The following is a 20,595-nucleotide window of genomic DNA, read 5'->3' on the forward strand; positions in this document are numbered from 1 at the left end:
CTTCCTGTTGACGAAGGCACCAGACTCACCTGCTGGCGCCTTGGTGGCCACATGTGTGCAGTTTATTGCACCCTGGACGCGGGGGAAGCCAGCAATGGCCGCGAAGCCTCTGGCTCGCTGTGTCTGACTTGCCTGGTCGCAGCGGAAATGGATGAAGGTCAATGCCCGTCTGAACAGAGCATCTGTAGTCTGCTAGACACAAGTATGTACAGCTAATTAGGAGACACCGCAAACATCACCCACCGAGCCCTGGAAGGAGCCAGATGCATAGAAGTGGAGGGCAACTGTGACCTTCAGAGCCGCTGGCATGGGGTGTCCGCCCACACAGTTAGGGGAGATCTCAGGGCCAATCATCTGACAGATATAGTTGACTGTCCCCCTTGACATTCGGAGCCTCCTTCAGCACTGCACCTCAGTCGTAGCTGCTTCACCGCCTGTATACCCTGGCAGCAGGATAGTGGCGTCTTCTGCGGCCCCTTCCACCTTGGACAACCTCTTGGCTCTTCGCCCCTTGTGCCTGCGCCTGTCCTCCCAAAGGTGGCTCCCCTGGAGGCTGATTGTCCAGTCCTGGCCTCCTCCTTATTCTATCCCTCCCTTCCTTCTCAGAGGAGCTGCCTCCAGTGAAGATGTCAGAACCCATACCCAGGCTAAATGGAGGCCTCCGGAAAGCTGCAGGCCCGATAAAAATTACTGTCTGCAGACCGGTGAGCTGAAGCTTCAAAGTACAGAGAAAGCTATTGGAAATCGATTTGAACTGCTAACAATCACACAGGCAAGTTTAAAACACTTTCTGCATTAAATACTTCAAAAAAACATGAACAACCCCTCTGAGCCCACATATCCCGCCTGTGGATGAGGTTTGTTAAAAAATCAGCTACCCGCCTGCCCGTTGGGCCCATGCGCTGAGCCAAAGTTTGCACGGGCTCCTCAAAGTCAGTTTCAATTGCCGAGTTATGGGCCTTACAAGGCCTTTAATTAATGGCGGGCGCGCATCGCGCTTCATAGCGCACTCGCCCACCTTAATATCGCGATGCCGCGCACTAACGTCGGGACGCTCGCACGATGTCAGTGTGCGACATTTTAAGCGCTGACGTGCGGGCTCTGCCACCTGTGCGTCAGCCATAAAATTCAGCCCTGTATGTTTTTTCTTTGAATTCGATACTGTCCTTAACTTCATTGGTTAACCATGGTTGGTTTATCCCCTTCCTTGAATCCTTCTTCCCCACTGGGATATATCTTTGTTGAGAGTCATGAGTTATTTTCTTAAATGTCTGGCCATTGTTCATCAACTGTCTTTTCTGCTAACTTGCTTTCCCAGTCCACTCCAGCCAAATCTGCCCTCATCCTATTGTAATTACCCTTATTTAAGTTTAGCACAGTTGTTTCTGACCCAAGTTTCTCACTCTCAAACTGAATGCTAAATTCTACCATATTATGGTCACTGTTTCCTAGGGGATCCTTTACTCTGAGATCATTTATTAAACCTGCCTCATTATACATTACCAGATCCAAAATAGCCTGACCCCTGGTTGGATTCACAACATATTGTCCTAAGAAACTGTTCTGAATACACTAAGAATTCTTGCTCAAGTCTACCTCTATCAATTTGATTTTCCCAATCTACATGAAGATTAAAGTCATCCATGATTAATGTGCTGCCTTTTTTACATGCCCCCATTATCTCCTGATTTATTCTCTGTCCTATAGTATAGCTACTGTCAGGGGCCCTATAGACTACTCCCACCAGTGTCTTCTTCTCCTTGTTCTTTCTTACCTCCACCCATATGGATTCTATATCTTCCAATCCAAGATCCTTTCTTGCTATCGTACTTATTCCATCTCGTATTAACAAAGTTATCACACCATCCTTTCCTTCCTGCCTGTCCTTTCAAAAAGTCACATACCCCTGAATATTTAGTTCCTAGTTTTGATCTCCTTGTAACCATGTCTCTGTAATGGCTATAAGATCATGCCCATTAACCTCTATATGTGCCGTTAATTCACTTATTTTGTTCCAAATACAACGTACATTGAAGTAAAGAGCCATTAAATTTGCCTTTTTACCATTTTTTCCCCTTTTGACCCTATTTGCTGCTGTTCTTTTTATGTTTGTACACTCTGTCCCTTCCAGTCACACTCTGGGTGTCATTATCTAAATGGTTGCCCTGCAAGGCTGCCATGTCCTTTTGCTTTGTAAGCCTACATACCCCCTTTCCAGAACCCTCCTCCTGTCTGTTTAGTTTAAAGCCCTCTCTACAGCCCTAGTTATTTGGTCACCAGGACACTGGTCCAGCATGGTTCAAGTGAAGCCTGTCCCACTGGAACAGTTCCCTTCTACCCTAGAACTGGTGCCAGTGCCCCATGAGCTGAAACCCATTCCTCTCACACCAATCTCTGAGCCACGCATTTAACTCCTTGACTTTATTTACCCTACGCCAGTTTGCCCATGGCTCAGGTAGCAACCCCGAGATTATTACCTTGGAGCTTCTGCTTTTTAATTTAGTTCCTAACTGTTCAAATTCTTTCAGCAGAACCTCCTTTCTAGTTCTATCAATGTTGTTGGTACCAACATGGATGACGACAACTGGACAACTACAAGAATATATACTGCAGAAACTGCCAGAACAGGCAGAAAACAAAGCAGTAGGACAAGATACCCAGGTATAGAAGTACCCAGCATATTACAGACTGGGACCTCCATGCCTCCCTGAAGGAAATAGAGCAAAAAGACTGCTGGATGTCCAAGGTACCAAATTTGCTGGGAACCTCACTTTAACACCTTGAGGAAGATAGCACTGGTAACTAGTGCCAGATCTCATTCGCCCCCAGGACTGCAGACCAGTGCCACAAGAAGACCAAGAACAAGCAAGGTAATACATCAAAGCCCTGCATAACTGAAGTAAAGGCCAGGATTTTCTGGCGCCAGTGCAGCAGCTCCCACTGCAGCGGATGTGTCAAGCTAGCCAAAATTCCATTGACTTCAGTGGGATCAGACAGAAAATCCCACCCCCTGTTTCCAATGCTGGGCAGCAGACCTTAGGAAGGATATCTTGCCCTTGGAGAGAATGCAATGTAGATTTACTAGAATGGCCTCCAAGTGTTAAATTATGAGGAGTGATTACACAAACCAGGGTTGTAATCTCTGGAATTTAGAAAGTTAAGGACTGATTTGATCTAGGTTTTCAAGATATTAAGAGGAGCAGATAGGGTAGATAGAAAAAGATTAGTTCTGCTGGTTGGAGTGTCTCGGATAAGAGAGCCAGACCTTTCAGAAATGAAATTAGGAAATCACTTCTGCAAATGGCTAGATCTATTATAAATTTTAAAACTGAGACTGATTTTTGTTAACCAACATATTAAGGGATATGGGGCATAGGGGCAAATATGGAGCTGGGTTGCAGATCAGCCATGATCTCACTGAATGGTGGAACAGGCTTCAGGGGCTAAGTGGTCTACCCCTGTTCCTATACTCCTTTACACCAAACACTGTCCCTTCTTTCCCCATCCTGAGCAGCAGCACATTCTTCACCTACTCAAAGGAACAATTTTACAATTAATGCATCACAAGGCACTTTGGTTAAGGATGGGGGTCTGAACTCTGGACTTTTCACATTAACCAGTTCTCTAACAAAAATTACTAAAATGCATTCCTTCAATTTAACAGGCAGATGCTCCCAATCTCATACTTCAACTCTCCTTTGCCAAACTTCTCAATTATAAGTCTTCCCTGCCTTTACAAAATCTTCTTGCAGGTAACATTTGAATATAATGCCTATGGGAGGCAGGCCAGCAGGGAGGAAATTTCCATCTGAAAACAACTTGCACCCTACAATGTGAAAGCCATAAAGCTCATGGTGAGGCACCAGCCCTTGCAGTGGGTGATAGCAAGGCTACAGCATATTGCTAAGTTTGAGGTAATGAATCAGAAACTAAACTATCATCCTGGCTTCACTGTGAAGCACTGTACAGATACTAACATCCCTGCTTTGCTCTGTCTTCTTGATCCCTTTGCCAATGGGATAGATTACTATTGTTAGCTTCTAACCTCCCCTGCAAATTGCCATAGGATGAGGAAGATGATAATGATAGGAAAGAGAAAGAATAGCACAGGCCCAGGAATCTTTTTTTTAAATTCATTCTTGGGATGTGGGCATCACTGATTAGACCAGCATTTATTGCCCATCCCGAACTGCTCTTGAGAAAGGTGGTGGCGAGCTGCCTTCTCGAACTGCTGCAGTACGTGTGGTGTAGGTACACCACAGTGCTCTTAGGGAGGGAGTTCCAGGATTTTGTCCCAGTGACAATGAAGGAATAGCGATATATTTTCATGTCAGGAAGATGAGTGGCTTGGAGGGGATCATCCAGGCAGTGGTATCCCTATGTATCTGCTGCCCTTGTCCTTCTAGATGGTAGTGGTCGTGGGTTTGGAAGATGCTGCCTAAATGGCCTTGCTGAGTTCCTGCAGCGCATCTTGTAGCTGGTACACACTGCTGCCACTGTGCATCAGTGGTGGAAGGAGTGAATGTTTGAGGATGAGTGCTAATCAAGCAGGCTGCTTTGTCCTTGATGGTGTTGAGCCTCTTGAGTATTGTTGGAGCTGCACCCATCCAAGCAAATGGAGAATATTGCATCACACTCCTGACTTGTGCCTTGTGATGGTGGACAGGCTTTGGGGAGTTAGGAGGTGAGTTACTCACCACAAGATTCTTAGGCTCTGACCTGCTCTTGTAGCCACAGTATTTATAGTCCAGTTCAGTTTCTGGTCAATTGTTACCCCCAGGATATTGGTAGTGGCGGATTCAGTGATGGTAATGCCATTTAATGTTGGAATGGACAACTGCTGTGCTCCAACTGCCAGCTCCATCAATTGCATCTTAAGGCCAATCCAGAACTGTGGAGGTGTCGAAGGAGGGTGAAGGTACTGAGAGCTCCTCAGCACCCTCATCTTCCACCACCTCCCAGCCCCTCCACCAGAGCCCTCGTCTGCTCCACAGGTACCAGTGACCACAGCTACCCGTGCAGAATCACAGAATCACACAGTGCAGAAGAGGCCCTTCGGCCCATCGAGTCTGCACCAAAGCGTGAGAAACACCTGACCTACCTACCGAATCCCATTTACCAGCACTTGGCCCATTGCCTTGAATGTTATGACGTGCCAAGTGCTCATCCAGGTACTTTTCAAAGGATGTGAGGCAACCCGCCTTCACCACCCTCCCAGGCAGTGCAATCCAGACCATCAACACTCTCTGGGTAAAAAAGCTTTTCCTCATGTTCCCCCTAAACCTCCTGCCCCTCACCTTGAACTTGTGTCCCCTCGTGACTGACCCTTCAACTAAAGGGAACAGCTGCTCCCTATCCACCCTGTCCATGCCCCTCATAATCTTGTACACCTCGATCAGGTCGCCCCTCAAAGTCTTCTCTGCTCCAACAAAAACAACCCAAGTCTATCCAACCTCTCTTCATAACTTAAATGTTTCATCCGAGGCAACATCCTGGTGAATCTCCTCTGCACCCCCTCCAGTGCAATCACATCCTTCCTATAATGTGGCCACCAGAACTGAACACAGTACTCCAGCTGTGGCCTCACCAAGGTTCTATACAACTCCAACATGACCTCCCTACTTTTGTAATCTATGCCTCTATTGATAAAGGCAAGTGTCCCATATGCCTTTTTCACCACCCCACTAACATGCCCCTCCGCCTTCAGAGATCTATTGTCACACATGCCAAGGTACCTTTGTTCCTCAGAACTTCCTAGTGTCATGCTGTTCATTAAATACTTCCTTGTCAAATTACTCCTTCCAAAGTGTATCACCTCACACTTTTCAGGGTTAAATTCCATCTGCCACTTATCTGACCATTTGACCATCCCATCTATATATTCCTGTAGCCCAAGACACTCAACCTCACTGTTAACCACCCGGCCAATCTTTGTGTCATCCGCAATCTTACTAATCCTATCCCCCACATAGTTATCTATGTCATTTATATAAATGACGAATAATAGAGGACTGAGCACAGATCCCTGTGGTACGCCACTGGACACTGGCTTCCAGTCACTAAAGCATCCTTCTGTCATCACCCTCTGTACCCTACAACTAAGCCAATTTTGAATCCACCTTATCAAATTACCCTGTATCCCATGTGCATTTGCCTTCTTTATAAGTCTCCCATGTGGGACCTTGTCAAAGGCTTTGCTGAAATCCATATAAACTACATCAACCGCACTACCCTTATCTACACACCTGTTCAACTCCTCAAAAAATTCATTCAAATTTGTTAGGCATGACCTCCCTCTGACAAAGCCATGCTGACTATCCCTGATCAAACCTTGCCTCGCCAAGTGGAGATAGATTCTCTCCTTCGGAATTTTCTCCAATAGTTTCCCTACCACTGATGTGAGACTCACTGGTATGTAGTTTCCTGGCTTATCTCTACAACCCTTCTTAAATAGCGGAACCAAATTAGCTGTACTCCAGTCCTCTAGCACCTCCCCTGTGGCCAGAGAGGAATTAAAAATTTGGGTCAGAGCCCCTGTGATCTCCTCCCTTGCCTCCCTCAGCAGTCTGGGACACAAATCATCCAGACCTGGAGATTTGTCCACTTTTAAGCCTGCCAGCACCTCCAATACCTTGTCACTCCCTCTATCAATTTGCTCAAGAACCTCGCAGTTCTCTCCCCGAGTTTGATACCTTCATCCTCATTCTCTTGGGTGAAGACGGATGTGAAGTATTCATTCAACACTCTAGCAATGTCCTGTGGCTCCACCCATAGATTGTCCCCTTGGTCCCTAATGGGCCCTACTCTTTCCCTGGTTATCCTCTTCCCATTGATATACTTATAGAATATCTTGGGATTTTCCCTACTTTTACCAGCCAGAGCTTTCTCATATTCCCTCTTTGCTCACCTAATTGCTTTCTTAAGCTCCACCCTGCACTTTCTGTACTCCACTAATGCCTCCGCTGATTTGCTCCCCTTGTACCTGCTAAAAGCCTCTCTTTTCCTTCTCATCGTATCCTGAATACCTCTGGTCATCCATGGTTCTCTGGACTTGTTACTCGTTCCTATCACACTAGAGGGAACATGTTGAGCCTGTACCCTCCCTATTTCCTTTTTGAACGCCCCCCACTGCTCTTCTGTAGATTTCCCCACAAATAGCTGTTCCCAGTCTACCTTGGCCAGATCCTGCCTTATTTTACTAAAATCTGCTCTCCCCCAATCCAAAACATTTTTTTTCAACTTGTCTATTTCTTTGTCCATAACAAGCTTAAATTGTACCATATTGTGGTCGCTATCACTAAAATGCTTCCCCACCACCACCTCAGCCACCTGTCCGGTTTCATTCCCCAGAATTAGGTCCAGCACTGCGTCGTCCCTTGTTGGACCCTCTATATATTGACCTAAAAAGTTCTCCTGTACATATTTCAAGAAATCCACTCCATCCAAACCCTTAACACTACGTCTATCCCAATTAATGTTGGGAAAGTTGAAATCACCTAATATAATTATCCTTTTGTTATTGTTTTTACACACCTCCGCAAATTGTGCACACATTTGCTCCTCAATTTCCCGCTGACTATCTGGGGATCTATAATAAACACCTAACAATGTGGCTGCCCCTTTTTTATTCCTAAGCTCTACCCACAAAGCTTCATTCGATGCCCCCTCCAAGATATCATCTTTCCTTACTGCAGTAACTGACTCCTTAACTAATAATGCAATGCCTCCTCCTCTTTTACCCTCTCCCCTGTCTCGCCTGAAGATTCTATATCCCAGAATGTTGAGCTGCCAATCCTGCAAGGGCCACAGTATGAAGTAGGACCCCAAAGGGCACCTGCATGATGAAGTCGACCACATTCCTCATTGCCATATAGAATGAGAAGTGAACAGCCTGCCTCCCACTCCTCCGAGGCAACATGGGGGGCACTTTGTGTGTGCAAGAGTGAAGGGTGCCGTCTCACTTAGAGCACTCATGGGTTCACCGTGGTTATACTTGTCACATTGCATTTGTCACATTAGCACGTTTTGAATATAGTTACTTTCACTTCCTCATGACTTGATGGGTGTTTGCACACCAGAGAGCTCAAAATGAATGAACAAAATATGAAGGTACATCTTACCAGTAATAATGAGGGCAGCAAACTGAGGTTCATCTTGACGTGCCACCAATAGGAACAAGGAGAAAAAGGGGAAGTGCAGGAGCAGGCGGGTGCGCCTCTGTTCGGAGCCCCCGATTGGGGGCGCGCCGCCATTTTACATGGACGGGCCAATTAAGGCCCGCCCAGCGTCACATCCACCAGGAAGCGCGATGCGCTCCCTGTGCAGGCGGTGAGGGGTGGGGGGGTGGAATTTCCCTCAGCTGGGAGTGTGCTCTTTCGCGCATGTGCGTGAAAGAGCGCACAATCTCCCTGAGGTTAAGTGCTGCCTCAGGGAGATCAGCTGCGATTTAAAACTTTTATTAAACATGTTAAAAAATTTTCCCTGTCATGTCCCCTCATATGACACTGTCACATGAATTGGGACATGTCCATAAGTTTTATTGAAACCGTTCTTAAAGATTTAAATACCTTCATGAAACCTCATCCCACCTGTGGGTGAGGTTTCATGCTTTTTCCAAAGCCAGCTAGGGCTCCCGGCCTGCTGCCAACCTTAAGGTTGGACAGAAAGGTCCATTAACGACCTTAATTACTTTTTCAATGGCCTCAATAGGCCGTTGACAGGTCGGCAGTGGGCAGGTGACTCGGCTGCGCCCCCGCCGACCTGAAAATGGAAATGATGCGGGGTGATGTTGGGCGTTCAACCCGATGTCATCCCGCATCATTTTACATGTCAGCGAGCGGGCTCCTCCCCCGCTCACCGACTGGAAGATCCTGCCCAAGGATTTGGGCTGATTGGTGGCATGGAAGGATTCCTTCCTTCACTGCTGTATCACATAAGACTCTAAAGGTCAAAGGCTCAAGCACTGAGAAGTTCCTTGTATCTTTCATTCTCCATCTAAGTCCCTTTAAGGGAGGCTTAATGATCAGACTCTAGACCAGATGTTAGCCAGCAAGTACATTTTAAGCATGAGTGCTGGATGCAAAGCAATCACCCGCACTGCAGTGCTGCACTTTGACCTAGGTATGGCCATTGCGGCTCATTAGGCCATGTATCTTCCAGGTAACATTGGTCGACTGCTATGCCCACTCCAGTGGTTGCATTGGCATTCCAGGTGTCGAAGGATGTGATTTGTGCAGTTTGCAAAGGACCATTGGCCGAAATTAGGTGTTGCAAAATTTCTTTCAAGGAGCTGCAATGTCTCAGTTGTGTCATCATCATGCATGAGAAGCCATATTTGCAGGTATGACACAACATGCACTCTTCAGCATGTATAGGACTATAAATCTGAAGTCGTGTCAATCTCTGCATTGTGGGCATGGCTTGAAAGTTGAAGGCATGGGCGCCTCATTTGCAGTCAATGATATTCCTATGAGGGGGGCAGGTTGTGACAGCCTTATTACCATGTGTCTTCCAAATATAATAAGGCCCATGTTTATGATGGAGAGGGTAGCAGCCACATGAATGTAACTGAGTCAAACTCTTTGACGTTCATTCACTCACATGTAGGGGATAGGCAGTACCATGAGTAATTGTGGCATCAATTTACAAGGATGTTTATGTGGAAGTATGTCACCAGGGACTAGCTGATGGCAAGTGTTATATAGGTGGGCCCTCATGAAAATTTATTTTGAAGAAGGACCCATCTGGTGATGAATCCTTCCTGCACGTTGGCAGCCCTGGCTACATGGCCATGCCTCTCTGCTGCACTGCCATTGGCGGGCTCCTCATCCTCATCCATTTCAGAATTGACAGAATGTACAAGGGCTTCCTTCTCCTCCTCCTCATCTTCTTCCTCCTTAGAGGTAGCAGCTCTGCAATGGCCTGGTCATCATCGATTTGGAGGCCGCTCCATCGTGCAATGTTTTGCAGCATACAACAACTATTCTTGAAACCCTTGCTGAGACATATTGCAGAGCTCCACCTGAGCAATCGAGGCACCTGAATCTCATCTTTAAAATGCCAATGGCCTGCCTGATGGCACTCTTGATGATGACAGAGGGTAGCAGTGGAAGGGTGCTTTCCTGAATGGAGAGCTGTGACTAGTGGAGTTCCGCAGGGATCAGTGCTGGGACCTTTGCTGTTTGTAGTATACATAAATGATTTGGAGGAAAATGTAACTGGGCTAATTAGTAAGTTTGCAGACGACACTAAGGTTGGAGGAGTTGCAGATAGTGAAGAGGATTGTCAAAGGATACAACGGGATATAGATCAGTTGGAGACTTGGGCGGAGAAATGGCAGATGGAGTTTAATCTGGACAAATGTGAGGTAATGCATTTTGGAAGGTCTAATACAGGCAGGAATTATACAGTAAATGGCAGAACCCTTAAGTGCATTGACGGGCAGAGGGATCTGGGTGTACAGGTCCACAAGTCACTGAAAGTGGCAACGCAGGTGGATGGGATGCTGCCTGGTCTGGAGGTTATTAGCTATGAGGAGAGGTTGGAGAAACTCGGATTGTTCTCACTAGTGCGACGGAGATTGAGGGGCAACTTGATAGAAGTTTACAAAATTATGAGTAGCATGGACAGAGTAGATAGTCAGAAGCTTTTCCCCAGGGTAGAAGAGTCAATTACTAGGGGACATAGATTTAAGGTGAGAGGAGAAAACTATAGAGGAGATGTGCGGGACAAGTTTTTTATGCAGAGGGTAGTGAGTGTCTGGAATTCGCTGCCAGAGGAGGTGGTGGAAGCAGGTATGATAGTGGTGTTTAAGAGGCAGCTTGACAAATACATGAATAGGATGGGAATAGAGGGATACGGACCCCGGAAGTGCAAAATGTTTTAGTTGACGGGCAATATGATTGGCGCAGGCTTGGAGGGCCGAAGGACCTGTTCCTGTGCTGTACTTTTCTTTGTACTCTTTGACATGGCTGCTGCTATAGTTGCACTCTGCCTCAGATTGTAGGTTCTTAAAGGGGGTCATTATCCAAGTTCTTATCAGGTAGCCCTTGTCCCCTAGGATCCAACCACGGATCTGTGTTGGTGTCTGAAAAAGATGGGGGAGTTGTGAACTCCTTAGTATGAAGGAGTCGTGGCACATGCCTGGAAATCTCGTACACTCTCGAAAAAAGACTTATTTTGGTCCCAAACCACCTGGACATTGATTGAGTGAAAGGACTTCCAATTGACGAAGGTGTCCGCATGCTGAGTTGGGCCTTTATTGCAACATGGGTGCAATTTATTACTCCCTGCACCTGAGGGGAGCCTGCGATTTGGGCAAAGGCTGTGGGTCTCTGAGTCTGAGACACCAAATCTATAGGGAAGCTAATGTGCTCCCCACATGAGCAAACAAGGCATTAGTCACTGCTTTAATGCAGCTGTGTGCTGCTGACCTCCTCCAGAGGTCCCCAGCATCACAGTTGACAGTCTTCAGCCAATTCGATTCACTCCATGTCATATCAAGAAACGGCTGAAGGAATTGGATACTGCAAAGGCTATGGGCCCTGTCAATATTCCAGCAATAGTACTGAAGACTTGTGCTCCAGAACTTGCCACTCCCCTAGCCAAGCTATTCCAGTACAGCCACAACACTGGGCATTTACCCAGCTATGTGGAAAATTGCCCAGGTATATCCCGTGCACAAAAGGCAGGACAAATCCAACCCGGCCAATTACCGCCCCATCAGCCTACTCTCGATCATCAGTAAAGTAATAGAAGGTGTCATCAACAGTGCTATTAAGCAGCACTTGCTTAGCAATAACCTGCTCACTGATGCCCAGTTTGGGTTCCGCCAGGACCACTCAGCTCCTGACCTCATGACAGCCTTGATTCAAACATGGACACAAGAACTGAACTCCTGAGGTGAGGTAAGAGCAACTGCCCTTGACATCAAGGCAGCATTTGACCGAGTGTGGTATCAAGGAGCCCTAGCAAAATTGGACTCAATGAGAGTCAGGGGGAAACTCTCTGCTGGTTGGAGTCATACCTAGCACAAAGGAAGGTGGTTGTGGTTGTTGGAGGTCAGTCATCTCAGCTCCAGGACATCACTGCAGGAGTTCCTCATGGTAGTGTCCTAGGCCCAACCATCTTCAGCTGCTTCATCAATGACCTTCCTTCCATCATAAGGTCAGAAGTCAGGATGTTCACTGATGATTGCACAATGTTCAGCACCATTTGCGACTCTTCAGATGCTGAAGCAGTCCATGTCCAAATGCAGCAAGACCTGGACAATATCCAGGCTTGGGCTGACAAGTGAAAGAAACAATTACGCCACACAGGTGTCAGACAAAGACCATCTCCAACAAGAGAGAATCCAACCATCGCCCCTTGATGTTCAATGGCATTACCATCACTGAATCCCCCACTATCAACATCCTGGGAGTTACTATTGACCAGAAACTGAACTGGACTCACCATATAAATACTGTGGCTACAAGAGCAGGTCAGTGGCTAGGAATTGTGAGATGAGTAACTCACTTCCTGACTCCCCAAAGCCTGTCCACCATTTACAAGGCACAAGTCAGGATTGCAATGGAATACTTTCCACTTGCCTGGATGAGTGCAGCTCCCACAACACTGAAGAAGCTGGACACCGTCCAGGACAAAGCAGTCTGCTTGCTTGGCACTGCAACCACAAACATTCGCTCCCTCCACCACCGACGCACAGTAGCAGCAGTGTGTACAATCTACAAGATGCACTGCAGGAATTCACCAAGGCTTCTTAGACAGTACCTTCCAAACCTACAACCTCTGCCACCTAGCAGGACAAGGGCAGCAGATAGATGGGAACACAACAACCTAGAGGTTCCCCTCCAAATCACTCACCATCCTCACTTGGAAATATATCGCCGTTCCTTCATGGTCGCTGGGTCAAAATCCTGGCACTCCCTTCCTAATAGCACTGTGGGTGTACCTACAGAAAGCAGCTCACCACCAACTTCTCAAGGGCAACCAGGGATGGGCAATAAATGCTGGCCCAGCCAGTGAAGCCCATATCCTGTGAAGGAATTAAAAAAAATATATTTGAACAACTCAGTATTTATCATCGGCTGTGTCATAACAGACACCAGTATATCAGGCATTCACATGTTGCATCAAGGAAGTGAAACCCCATCCTGTTGAGATTGTTAAGATGATGTTCTGAGGGGAGCCCGCAAAAACAATGCTTGGACCATTGACTGCACCTTGGACAAGAAGAAACCAGTTACCCAAAAAACTGCTGAGCCCTATCTTGCTGCTGATTTTCTGTGACAGCAAAGGCGGTGAAATTACCATCTCTGCTATAAAGTGCCTCAGTGGCCTGGCGAATGTATAGCTGGTTGCAAGCTGGCTAATATTTCAGAGATTGCCCACGACTGCTTAAAATGAGTCAGTGCCACAAAAGTTGCCTTCATAGCCACCAAGAGAGCAATGCAAACAAATGATTTTGGCAGTAGGTCATCATGCAGTAAGTGAAAAAGGTGCCTTGTTGCCTCTTTGAAGTGCACATTTCTTATGCACATCTCCTCAGTAAGATCCTCATATGGCCTGTGCCACATACATCTTCTTGGTGGGGGATGGGGGGAGTGGCACAGGTGGGAGCCAGTGCTGGAGGCGTGAGTTAGGGTGTGGTATGTGGTGGCCTGTATTCTACTTATCTGTTGCTCCATTGAGTGATGCTCCTCCTCTGTTGTAGACAGCAGCTGCCACTTTATTGGTCATAGTCTAAGGTACCCCAACTGCAATCTGAGTGAAAAAGCACGAAACTCAGAGGTGTAGCGCTATTGCCTCTTTTGATCATATTTTTAATTGAGAACACGAGAGACTTGGCAGATAGAAAGGGACATTGATAGATGAAGTGGGTGGGCTAAACAATGGCAAATGCAGTTCAAATTGGGGGGGGAGGGGTGGTGTGTGAGGTCACCCACTTTGGACTGAAGATGGGTAAATTGGAGTATTGGAGTATTGGCCTTTATCTCAAATAGGCTGGAATACAAAGGGATGGAAGTTATACTACAGCAGCATAGAGCTCTGATTAGGCTCTACCTGAAGTACTACATTCAGTTGTGGCCATCAAACCTCAGGAAGGATATATTGGCCATGAAGGGGAGGGGCGCAGCAGCTTCACTAGAATGATACTGGGACTAAAACGGTTAAATCAAAACAGGTTGCAAAGATCAAGTCCATATTTCCTGGATAAAGAAGATTAAAGAATGACCAAATTAAGGTGTTAAAGATGATTAAAGGAGTTGATAGGGTAAATAGACAGAAAATATTTCCTCTGGTGGAGGACTCCAGAACAAGAAGCTATTCAGCAATGAAATCAATAAACATTGCTTTACACAAAGGATTGTGGAAATCTTGACCTCTCATCCTCAAATGGTTGTGGATTCCGTAAAAACTGAAAATTTCAAGACTGAGATTGATAGAATTTTGTTAGGTAACCAAAAGGAGGAATGGCGAGTAAATGGGGTTGAGGTGCACATTAATAATGATCTAACTGAGTGGTGAAACAGGCTTGAGGGGTTGGACAGCTTACTCTTGTTCCAATATGACCAACATTGGTCATAACTGTTAATGTAGGGGAGCATAGCTCATTCAGGTTGAAGTTCTTTTCAGTGAACCACTGCCAACCAGCTCTGGCAACAGTCAAATGCTGGACTCTTCTTAATTCTTTGCCATCCAGTATCCCATCAGTGTTTGTTCTCTCACCTTACTGAAGGATCTGCTTCAATGGTGACCCCGTTAGAGCTAAAGTTACGCAGCATATAGCAAACAGGCAGGATAGACATTCTCTTTGGCTATTTTTCTGGAATAGGCTAGATCTGTCCAGGCATCTGAGTAATTATGTGAGGACTCTAATAGTTTGCTCTATGGGGCCTCAAATTTGATGCATTAATCAAATTTTAGCAGCATTCCGTATCCAAGTTTGGATTCCTAGGAGGAATCCAAAGCCAAGTGAGCCCAAGATAGACCTTGTCTCCAAGCAGAGAGCTTTTAACTTGCTATGCATGTGGAGGACTGGATGATTGATGCATTATAAAAGCATCACGCTTAAAAGCAGCTGCCAAAAAGGTGGGCACATGTGGTCATGATGCGCTGCTTTTGTCATCACACTCCAGTTGCACTAATAAAGTGGAACCCTTGCAATTCATGAAGACAACTGTATGTGTAAAGGAGCCTGAAAGGCAACAAGGGTGTAGTTAAAGACACCCTGGAATTGAGGGAATCTTGCAAAACTTAAGATCCCTGCTGCTTCTGTAAATCCATTGGATATGTGATGAATATGGTTGGTTTAGCAAACAAGGCTTTTATCACTTGTTTGATGCAAGCATGGACTGCAGACACTTTTTTTATTCATTCATGGTATGTGGGCATCGCTGGCTAGGCCAGCATTTATTGGCCATCCCTATTTGCCCTTGAAAAGGTGGTGGTAAGCTGCCTTCTTGAACCGCTGCAGTCCATGTGGTGTAGGTACACTCAGAGTGCTGTTAGGGATGGAAAGAAGTTCATTGATGAAGCAGCTGAAGATGGTTGGACCTAGGACACTACCCTGAGGAACTCCTGCAATGATATCCTGGAGCTGAGATGATTGACCTCCAATAGGCAGAACCATCTTCCTCTGTGCTAGGTATGATTCCAACCAGCAGAGAGTTTTCCCCCTGATTCCCATTGACTCCATTTTTGCTAGGGCTCCTTGAAGTCTTACTCAGTCAAATGCTGCCTTGATGTCATGAGCAGTCACTACCACCTCACAATTACAGTTAGATACTTTTCTCTCCCAACAACTTTCAGTATTATTCTTTGTACATGATAAGTGTATTCAATGTTGGTCTTATGAATATGCATCATACTACATTCATCTAGGTTAAATGTCATTTATGGCCTGTTCTCCACAGGATTGCAGCCTGTGCCCCGTGCTTGCCCAAAAATGGGTGAAACTAAATTTCCAGAATATCTACAGTGGTAACAAGACATACTGTGCTATAGGATTTTGGATCCTTGCATTCTCTATCATTGAGAAAGGACAACAGTAATAGTTGTAGCAAAACCGTCACTCTCACGTTACCTCCAAGTCTCATACATCCTGACACTAACCTTTTTCGATCAATATCCTGGAATTCCCTACCTACCACCATCACCACAAGACCTACAGTGATTCAAGGAGATCATCCCTGCCACCTCTCAGCGCAACTAGGAATCGGCAAAAATGAGATCTTGTCAGGGAGACCCATATCATAGAACAAAAAAAGTTAACTACTCACTTTTCTTTTACTAGGTAGAGTATATATGTTAATATCATACTCTTCATTAAGTAAATTATTCTTTGTGTCTTCTGTTTTATTAAAGGTGTAATAATGAAATATTTTATGATGATGCTTGGCATATCCTGAATCTGATCTGTGGTGAAAAGGTTGTTTCTGCAGTTGGAGAGTTTACTAAAGGTTACAACTTTCATGAAGCTGTTGGGAGTAACATAATCATAGGATAACAACATATTAATGAATTCTGTCTGAAGTGAAATCTTAAGGCTACCTTTCAGTGTAGCTATTAGCACTGCTCTGAACAGAGACCTAGTGGCTCAAGTCACTTTGATTATTCCATTTCTTGAATTTTCCATCCTATCTTATAATACAATATTCGTCTTCATGTATTTACAACATCAATATATATATCTTATATTAAAGCTACATCATTTCAGAAATGTGAATTTTTGGTAGTCAATTAGGATTGTATTTTGAAACACACTGAATATTTGTCATAGCGAGATGTTAAAGGGCAGAAAAACACTTTCAAAGAGAACTTTCCTGTGGAAGATTAAGAACTTTTAATAACAGCTATTTGTTTTATAGTATTCTTCCTCTTACATCTGGAGAGGAAATGTCTGCCCCCTCATAAAAAATGCAACTTATATAAATGCATGTTACGTTGCAGAATGATTATGCGTGATCTTCAGCAGAATATCTGCTTCCGCCCAATACTCTCATTTTTACACTTTGGTTGCTCAATAAAAGCCTTTTGTCCTTTCTATGATTGGCATCCTGAGGCAAACATATCAGAAATGCATCGTGGGTGGACTAATGTACAGATGCAGATCTGGTAGCGTGAAATGGAGAAAATGCACTTATAAAAGCAAATCAACAAATACAATGTAGCATTACTATATTTGCAAATAGCATTTAGTACAATTGTGGCCTTACTACATTTGTAGGCAGATTTTATTAAGCGAGCGGTTAATACATGTGCAGTTACACCTTGTTTTTGTGGTTACAAATGCCTATCGTTTTTGCATTTAATAGATAATAGTTGCTATTTTTATATTCATCAATTAAGTTTTTTGCACATTCAGTTAAAATGATTTTGTAGTTACAATGATTGCCCACAGTAGTTATAGCGTAATGAAGTTTGATTCCATTTTAAACATGATTCTAAATACATTGAATGCTGACATTTCATAGCCTTTGTGGCTAATAGGCAGTCCCAGTATTTTAGGTTAGTTGGCAGCATTTCACATTGACAATATGTGCTGATAAAATCTGGATTCAATATATGAACATAGACCGCTACTTCAAAGGGTGTGGAGAGTGTGTTTCTAAAGTTGAAACCTTAAATGTGTACAAATTTGCAATATCCTACATGTCTGACCTATGGCTTGCAGCAGAGAACCTCAACGAAATCAATCTGTCAAATTACTCCAAATTTAGGGTAAGTCATATGTGTGTGGTCCTGTAAAGGTCAATTCTTTTTTAATCCTTTACGGTACACTAACTCCCTCATTATTTCAGGGTCATGGTTTCGATTGCATTAGTATTACTAAGTCAATGACTTTTCAGGACTTTGGAGAAAATAAGTGCCTTTGCCGAGCTTTAGAATAAATCAATATCTTCGTAGGGCTTTATGTTATAAGCTTGTGAACGTAAGAAAGTATAAAACAAGCTGACATGATCCATCAAGTCTATTCTTTCCACAGACCATATATGATCTGTCCAAACTATTTTATCTTTTGAGGGTAGAGAACTGGGTAACGGTGGGTGGGTGGGAGGGGGTGGGGTGTGGTTAATAAAACTTTCCTTTTATTCTACTACAATTAAGGTAGTCTCAATTTTAGTGCCTGGAGGGCCCACAGCACAAAACAGCCCACAATGAACATTAAACTGGCAAGCTCAATTGAAGGGCTAGTCCCAAAAGTTCAAGTATTATAGAGGCCTGCAAAACTTCTGAGACTCTCAGCACAAGGTTGATTAATACCTTAGATTAGTAGGCCTTTCATAATTTGATTGGAATGTATAAACTGGGCTCCAGTCACTGAGTGCCCATTTGGAATGGATGCTTCAGGGGAAGGCCAGAAATTTTGATCCAGTATGGCCCTCGCCATGGTAGGGGTTCTCCCTCTTTATAGTCCCACATCTTATTAACTATACCAGCCAAATTGTGCGAGGGAACATACATATATAAATAAATAAGGTTGTAAGCAGGACAAAATGGCACCAATGATCAGGCCTTCCATTGCTACTGGTCCTCAACATTCTGCCAGCTCAACTGCCATGAATCTTCCAGGGTGTCAGGTGCTACAATCTGGCAGTTCATGCAAAAGATTAAATGAGCTGATCTCACATTGTGTGGTCAGCTCATCTGGCTGACACCAGATGAGGAATGGTCTTGGAATGACTGTCCTGGTCTCAGCAAGTTTACAGGGGTGATTAGTGAGGGAAATGTAAAATTTGACACTAACACTATTCTTGAGTTGGGAGATGCTATTCTTGAGTTGAAGTTAAGGCACCTTATGAGGCACATTAGAGGAAACTTCGCTCTGCATCTAACCTGACCAGAGAATGCTCTGTACTGATATTAACTACAAAGGATCCCTTTCTTAGTTTTTGACTTTGATGAGTACAAATTGAACGCAAATTTTAAAAAAAAATAAATTGATACACTGTGGAAAATTGCTTGACCCTGAATACCGTCAAGTAAAATTCTAGAATATTATAACACAGTGCCATTATTCAAGTTAACAGATGCAGTAGGAATCACGGTGCACTTAACAGCAAAGGAATCATTATTCACTACGAAGCATTTGTTCATCTATAGCAATACTTATTTTTAAAACTCATTCATTCTTAACCATACATCCAACTATTTTCACTGTACCATGGAAATCTAGTCCAATCTCAGTGTCCTTTGGGTTGAAAAAATGTTGTCCTTTGTACTTCAGTGTTGATACTACACAATATTTCCATTTATTATCATTGGTGTGAAGTACTGTACTGCATAACAACACATCTTAGAAATTAGCTTTGGACGTATTAACACTATAACTGTAGCTTTGGAGGAAATTTTATTCTGCTTTGCTTTAGAATCAGCTCAGGCCTTGACACCTGACTTACACTTAACAAGTTAGCTTTGTGTGATGCCAACAAAGCGTAACACTGCACTAAACTTTTGGATTTGTGGAGATTGACTATCTCAAGATTGGCAAAGTACCTATAATAATAATGTTGCAGCCTTCATCAGTCCAGACTGTTTTGATTGGTTAGTATAATGGCTACATCCGTTCATTTACGACCTTTTCCCTGTATTGTAGGTAGCTTCTAGCAATTGAATCAAAAATTGTTGCATTCAGTACACTTGGTACCTTGATATTTCAATAAAATATTACAACAGAGGTTTTATTTGATGGGCGGTGCCTGGATTTAGTTGTTGGAGCTATTTTTGATTGGGACCAAGGTGAGGAATGGAAATGAAATTTTTTTTAATAGAATGTGAAGCTTGATGAATTAGTAAAAATGTTGTTTCAAGGAAGTGCTTGCTAACTGCAAGATAAAAACAAGAGAAGAAAAGCTCCCTGGGGTAAGATCAGGTGAGGTGTCGTCTCTCTGTCTCTCTGGAAAATGGTCAGGTGAGGTATTGACTCTAGCTGTCTCTGGGGTACGTCAGGCGAGATGATGACTCTATCTCTCTCTGGGGTACGGTCAGGTGAGGTGCCAACTCTCTCCCTTTCTGGGGTATGGTTAGGCGAGGTGGCGATGCTATCACCCTCTGGGATGTGGTTGGGTGAGTTGCTGACCATCTCTCTGGAGTACAGTCAGGTAAGGTGCCAAGTCTCTCTCTGGGATATGGTCAGATGAGGTCTTCTGTTCTTACCCTGACTGCTCCAAAAAATCTCCTCCCATCCTCCCAACACATGGGGTATGGGGAGTGAATTTGAGCACACGCTGACCTTTCTGCCAAAAACTACATTTGGAAACATAGGCCTGAAGTGGTATTTTCTACATTAATTGTGGAACTGGGACGAGGGGGAAGGTTTTGGGTGGGGGGCGTCTGCAGTGCTGAGGCCTTAATCAGCCCACCAGCGTGAAATCGTGGTCCAGCCCCGGTCGCGAGCAGCGGTCGGCTCCCCGACCGCCCCCACCTGACCCGCCGAGCCCACCCAACAAAGGCTAAATTCTGCCCTTGATTATGTTTGTTGAGGAAGGAATGTTAGCCAGGCCCAGGAGGACCCCCTGCTCACCTCTGAATAAAGATACAATGGCACACATTTTTCCTGGGCAGAATTTCACCCACGTTGAGTGGGCTCAG

This window comes from Cetorhinus maximus, chromosome 1 (assembly GCF_964194155.1).
Source record: "Cetorhinus maximus chromosome 1, sCetMax3.hap1.1, whole genome shotgun sequence".
In the NCBI taxonomy this organism is placed as follows: domain Eukaryota; kingdom Metazoa; phylum Chordata; class Chondrichthyes; order Lamniformes; family Cetorhinidae; genus Cetorhinus; species Cetorhinus maximus.